This window comes from Helianthus annuus, chromosome 17, assembly GCF_002127325.2.
Source record: "Helianthus annuus cultivar XRQ/B chromosome 17, HanXRQr2.0-SUNRISE, whole genome shotgun sequence".
NCBI lineage: Eukaryota > Viridiplantae > Streptophyta > Magnoliopsida > Asterales > Asteraceae > Helianthus > Helianthus annuus.
Genome location: NC_035449.2, coordinates 73548659 through 73555734, shown reverse-complemented (window position 1 = coordinate 73555734; position 7076 = coordinate 73548659).

Here is a 7076-nt window from a genome sequence, read left to right as displayed (position 1 = left end):
CAATTCTTGAGAAGTTCTCGATAAAGCATCTGTAGTATCCTGCCAATCCTAAGAAATTGTGAAATTCCGTAGGCGTCCTCGGCTCTTTCCAGTTCATGACAGCTTCAACCTTAGCGGGATCCACTTGGATACCACGCTCACTCACAACGTGTCCAAGAAATTGAACTTCTCGAAGCCAAAACTCACATTTAGAAAATTTGGCATAGAGCTTTTCTTGATGTAGCAGCTTCAGAATACATCGAAGATGTTTCTCATGGTCAGCTTGACTCTTCGAGTAGATGAGAATGTCGTCGATGAAGACGATGACGAATTTATCTAAATAAGGCTTGCAGACGTGATTCATGAGATCCATGAATGCAGCAGGTGCGTTAGTGAGCCCAAAAGGCATCACTAGGAACTCGTAATGACCATAACGAGTCCTAAACGCAGTTTTGTGTACATCTTCATCCTTGACCTTCAATTGATGGTAGCCTGACCTTAAATCAATCTTGGAAAAGTAGCTCGCTCCTTGAAGCTGGTCGAACAGGTTGTCGATCCTGGGCAAAGGATATCTATTCTTTATAGTGACCTTATTAAGCTCTCGGTAATCGATGCACAAACGCATCAAACCATCTTTCTTCTTGACAAACAAGATTGGCACTCCCCATGGAGACGAACTAGTTCTAATAAAACCTTTGGCTAGCAGATCATCTAGCTGCGTCCTCAATTCCTTCATCTCTGTTAGCGCTAGTCTATAAGGCGCTCTTGCAATAGGTGTTGCTCCTGGAATGATGTCAGTTCTGAACTCTACTTGTCTATCTGGTGGCAAACCAGGTAGTTCTTCTGGAAAAACTTCGGGGTAGTCAGAGATGACTGGAATATCTTCAATCTTGGGTTTCTCCTCATCAACGGTTACCTGTGCCATATAAATGACACAACCCTTCTTCAAACATCTGGATGCCTTTAGCGTAGACACTTGCTCAGGCAATCCATGCTGAGTATCTCCCTGAATGGTAAGTGGTTCACCAGACGGAGTCTTGATCACCACTTGTTTCTTGTTGCACACTATGTGAGCTTGGTTACGCGATAACCAATCCATGCCTAGTACTACATCGAATCCGGCTAGCCTAAAGGGTAATAAGGACAGAGGAAAAGAGTGGTTCCTAATGGATATGACACATCCATCTAACACAGTCGAAACTGTTTCCATGGTTCCATCAGCTAATTCCACCTCATAATTCACACTTAAGGTTTTAACAGGGAATCTTAACAACTCACAAAACTTATTATCTACAAAGGATTTATCTGCTCCAGAATCAAACAATACTCTTGCGAAAACATCATTAATGAGAAACGTACCAGTTATAACATTGTCGTTCTGGATGGCCTCCTGAGCATTCATTTGAAAGACCCTGGCGTTGGTCTTCTTCCCTTCCTCAGCTTTCTTTGCCAGTTTTGGGCAGTTGGTCTTGATATGCCCTTTTTCATTGCAACTGTAGCAAGTTGCATCTTTCAGCTTTTTGCACTCAAGGGTCCTGTGCTCAGAGGACTTGCAAATTCCACATGCCTTAGGCTGGGATTGGGATTTCTGCTCATACCTGCACTTTCCGAAATGGTGCTTCTTGCAAACCTTGCACTTGGGTCTATCACCTGATTGTTGATCACCTTTCTTAGATCCCGACCCCTTTTTGTGATCCTGATTTCCTTTATGCTTCTTGTTTGATCGATGTGAATTGTCATCATTTTGCTTTCTCTTCTCAGCGTCTGAGTTCCTTAGCGATCTTTGCCTGACCGCGTCCAACGTAAGGGACAAGGAAATATCAGCTGCGGACCTGAACGTAGCGGGCCGAGAGGCCTTCACGCTTGCTTTTATTTCTGGGGCCAAACCCCCAATGAAACGTGCGATTCTTTTGGGTTCCGGGGTCATAAGGTAAGGAACCAACCTTGACATAGTATTCAAACTTGTGAGATAAGCCTGGCAATCCAGGTTCTTCATGACCAGAGATAGAAAGTCAGACTCTATCTTTTCAACCTCATGCTGAGGGCAGTAATTTTCTTTGATAAGAGCAACAAATTGCTCCCATGACATGTTATACAATGGAATTTTTCCCGAAGCTTGAATCAATGATCTCCACCACGCTAGGGCTTCATCCTTAAATGACTGGGATACAAACTTTACGATGTCCCTTTCATCACAGCCACTAATGTCCACAACAGTGTCCATTTCGTCCAGCCAAGTCATGCAATCCACAACGCCCTTCTCCCCTGTAAAATCTCGGGGCTTGCATGAAACAAAGTACTTGTACGTGCATCCCTTAGCGCGTGGTGCATTATCGAACACTATCTTCTTGGGGTGAACACTGTTCTCATTTGAAGAATGTCGATCATCATCTTTCTTAGACTCATCCTTCTTAGACCTAGGTGGGGTAGGTGGTGGTTTGCTGTGAGCCTCAGAATGGGTCTTAGGCTCGGAACTCGAGGAATGTGCAATTTGTGCACTGAGATTAAACACAAAAGGCTAGTGTTTAATTCACTCAGTGTTGGCTCTGATACCAACCTGTCACACCCCAAATTTCCACGTGCCACCGGTGGGCCCGGTGGGGGAGTATCGTGACGTAGTTGATATCATCATAGTCAAACAACACAAATTATAATGCACAGCGGAAGCAAAACGATAGATTTATTCCAACCAAATGATTATTGTAATATTTAAGTATGACAATGTAGTTGAAATAGATCCACAGGCGGATCAAAATAAAAAGGAGAATTGTTCAACAGATTCATTGCATCCAAGTTTGCGAGACTCTAACGATGCTAAGGAGAGGCCAGCCTATTACGTGTAGAACCTGCATTTAATCTTTTTGGGGAAAATACGTCAGTTTACACTGGTAAATACAATTTAACTGACTCCTTTTGAAAACGTTTTAAAAATTGATTTGAATGCACATGGCACAAAACTTTTTATAACTTGGGATAATTAATCAATTTAAACTTGTATAGGAATTACATGTTTGTTATGCGTTTAGTCGCCCGATTCGTGCCGGGTTTAAGATTAATAGACACACCACATAGTATAAATCCGCGGCGGGAAACCAACGGTTATACCTTAATAAATATGGACACATTGTCGGGTGTACGCCTACACCTGCGTGTCAAGGTCGTGGCCATTTCAAGAATGATGCCAAGGATATCCGGGACATGGTCATTAAACTCACAAAGGCGTAAAACAAACAAAACCAGTTTTCAAACGGGTCATCTTGATAATACTTAACCACTAATTGATTAAGATCAAATGCCCGACCAAGCGGTATTTTATATACCGTATCCCAAGCCCGTATAAGGGAAAATAAGTTAAAAGTATTTACCTGAGCAAGTATAAACCACAACAAGCAAGTGCAAGTATCTTTTACTGGATCTCCTATTTTAGAACGAAGGTTTATAATAACCTATTTGAATCCTAACGGGTCTTTTATTTAGCCTAAGCTTAGACCGGTTAGTTTCAAAGGATAAATACGGTTTAATCACATGGAAGGCGAAAACCGGGAAGGAATGTGATTTAGACCCAACAAGTTTGGAGACTTGTTTAATATGGGTAAACTAAACACATTCTGGATTTTGAGACAAAGATGATATGGTTTGACCCGTTTCGGCTAATATGTGTAAACTAGTTACATAAGCCGATCCGAACGCGAAAGTGCGTAACGGGTAACCATATAAATCGTATACAAGTTTCCTGACATTATATGCACTAAATATGTTGTGATATCAGTAAGATATGTCCTATTATGCCCAAAATAATTTTAAACTCAAATTATGCCTCATAAGGGCATTTTGGTCATTTTAAAGGGTATAAAAGAGTTAAACTAGTAACCTGAGTTACATTGTAACACCCCAAAAACGGGTTTGGTAATCAAACCACGTTAATATTAATGACTTGGTAAAATACCGTTAGTGGTAAAATTTAACCCGGTGAATATTAGGACTTAAATAAATAATCCTAATATTAACTAAAAGGTGAATAAAAGCTTTTAAGGAAACAAAATGGATAAAAGGCCCGAGTTAGCGGGACCTAAAATAAACTTAGTCATAAATATTCCCGAACCCGCTAAGTTAACTAGAAATGTAAAACCTAGTTAATAAGTGGGAATATTATTGAAAGTAATTTAGGTTGTAACCTAATTAATAACTAACCAAACACGAGGGACCAAAGCCGGGTAACTTGAAAATGAATTATAAACTTAAAAATAAGAGTAAACTTCCGTTTTGCTCCCTGTGGTTTGGTCACTTTAATGGTTTTGCCACAAACCTTTAAAAATAGCCATTTTACTCCCTGATGTTTTGGTTTTGTTGCCAGTTTGCTCCCTGCGGGGAGCAAAATGGAAAAACAAACAATTTGAATGGAGTTAGAGGCGGGGAGCAAACTAGCAAAAAAACCGAAACATCAGGGAGTAAAATGGCTATTTTTAAAGGTTTGGAGCAAAACCGTTAAAGTGACCAAACCACAGGGAGCAAAACGGAAGTTTACTCTAAAAATAAAACACAAACACACACACAAGAGTATGTGTGCGTGTGTGAGGATCGACCAGGAAGAGCTTTAGGGAGCTCAAACCCTAACTTCAACAAATCCATCAAATTGAAGGTCAAATCTGGTCCAAATCGGATGCATGAACACATATTAATGATCACCAAGTCGTGGGGATCACAAGGTATGTTGAATCTTATGATTTAGTGATACTTTGAAATTATGATGAACAATCATAATCAAAATTCTGGAATGAATGTTGAATCTATGAGTGTTATTGTGATGAAATCCATGTTTAGGAACAACCCTAGTTAATAATTTGATAAACTAGTGTTGAAAAATAGAAATTTGATGATTACCCCTAGGTGTGCTAAGTGGGTTTTATGACAAGAAGATGAACACTTGAATTAGAGTGTTAAATTGATGAATATTGATGTTATGATACTAGTACTAAGTGTAGTTCATGAACACTAGACATGAAAGTTTGAATTTTGATGTTAATCTTGGTAAAAATAACTAGTTGTGAACTAGTTAGCAAATGTGTAGAAGTATGCCTATTCGGTGTTTGATAAAATGCCTAAATGAGAAGTAAAGTGTTGAAATTCAATTAAAACGTGTAAATTGCAAGTTTGACTAATTACATGAGACATGGGATAAAACGGGTTCCAATCATAATGTTGAATTGCCTTGATCGTGCATATTATATGATTAAAGGTAGTTGACTTTAGAAAGTCAAACTAACTAGTGATGAAGTCGAATAATAGTTTCGACAAAGAAAATAAGTAAGGTGGAATAGTCATGATTGTTAATGACTAATCTAACCACCTTGTAAATGTTGAAAATAGTTTGACGCTCAACGAGCTAGGTGAAAGGCTTGGGGAAGGAAGCGGGTCAAACGAATCAAGAATGAAGGAAAAAGCATAATTCGGATGCAAGGTAAGTATAGCTTACACTAGTCTTATATGTTAGAATATTCTCTTATCGTATTAGTTACGAATAAGATAAATACATAATTTAAGTATGATGTTCCGATGTGTAAACTTACGGAACAAGGTAGTCGAGCATGACAAGAAACCGTGTTGATGGTTTAAAAGAAATTAAAACGGTAAATTGGTCATGCGTTGACCATAACTATTTGTTTTGAAAGTCACTGTAAGGCGTAAGCCATGATAGGCTAAAAAGCGTTAAGAAAACGATTAGTACGTGAAATGACCAGACGGTGTAAACCGAAGCGAGTCATATAGATGAGATGGTAATAAATATCATCTCGCCAACATAATCGGTCACTTAGACCAAATGGGTCAAAAGGTGAAAAAAAAATATCACCCTTTGACAATAACGACTAATGATTATTGTCGAGCTATATTATTTCAGGTGTAAATGTCAAATGGGTATTAGCAACGCTATGAATTAGCGGTTATAAAAGCAAGGTATTAAAAACGGGTCAATAGATTGATCTGCGCCAGGTATGTGAAATAGGGTAACACTCATTTAGAACATGTGGTTCAAGAGTGTTAAAAGAGGTCAAATGGACATTTGGTTACTTGATAAGTAAACCAAATGTTTTAAGTAATGAACATAGCGTTTGGAAAGCTTAATGACTTTTCAAATAAAATCATAGGTTAAAAGAGGGATTATGGGTCAAATATACTTTCAAAGGTCCTTCATTGTTAATAAAAGACTAAAATGGACCAAAACGCCCTTGGAGGCTAAATTGAACAAACAACCTTTAAAAGTTGTTTGGAAATGATTATTACAATTAAATAAATACATAGGACAAGTATAGAAGTTGAAAGATGTATTACGTTAATCAAACGGCTCTATTTGAGTCCTTGCCGTAAAATAATGAGTTGAGGGGTAAAACTCGGTTTGCATAGGTTACCTTAGTAAACACACCATAAATATAGTTGTGGTGGAAGATCATTTGACAAATATTGCGAAATTAAGAAGCTAGAAATAAATAATTATGAATTATGCGGAGAAGTGCTTAAATACCCTTAACGGGTCAAAATAAGCACTTGAGTACAAACGGGTTTAAGATTATACATGAACTCGTGAATTGAACCTAATAAGATAGACAACATTAAAATTACAAGATTTATGTGACATAGGAATCAAACAAATACGTTTGTTTGGTAAAACCGCGAATGGGTCAAAATTTGGTAAAAAGGGTAATAAGCCGAAGACTTAAAAGTCTTAAATTTTGTTAAGCCGGACATCGAATTTTAACTCCATGTGATGGAGAATCAAATTACAATCACGTAGGAAGAAACGGTAGGTTAAACGGACAAGCGGTTTGAAAGATACGAAAGATTTCGTGTCAATTACGGCAAATAGGAAACTGGGCTGTTACAGAGTCCACCGTAACTTACGGTGCCACCGTAAGTTACGGTGGAGATGAAAATGATACGGTGGGTTTCTACTGTTGTACGGTAGAAACAGATTAAACCAGAGGCACCGTAAGTTACGGTGGAGGCCAGGATTGAAAATTTTGTTTTGGTTATCGATTGTTTCTCGAACTCGTTTAGACACGTTTTAAACCTCGTATGACTAAAGCATTTCATGTTTATGAAAT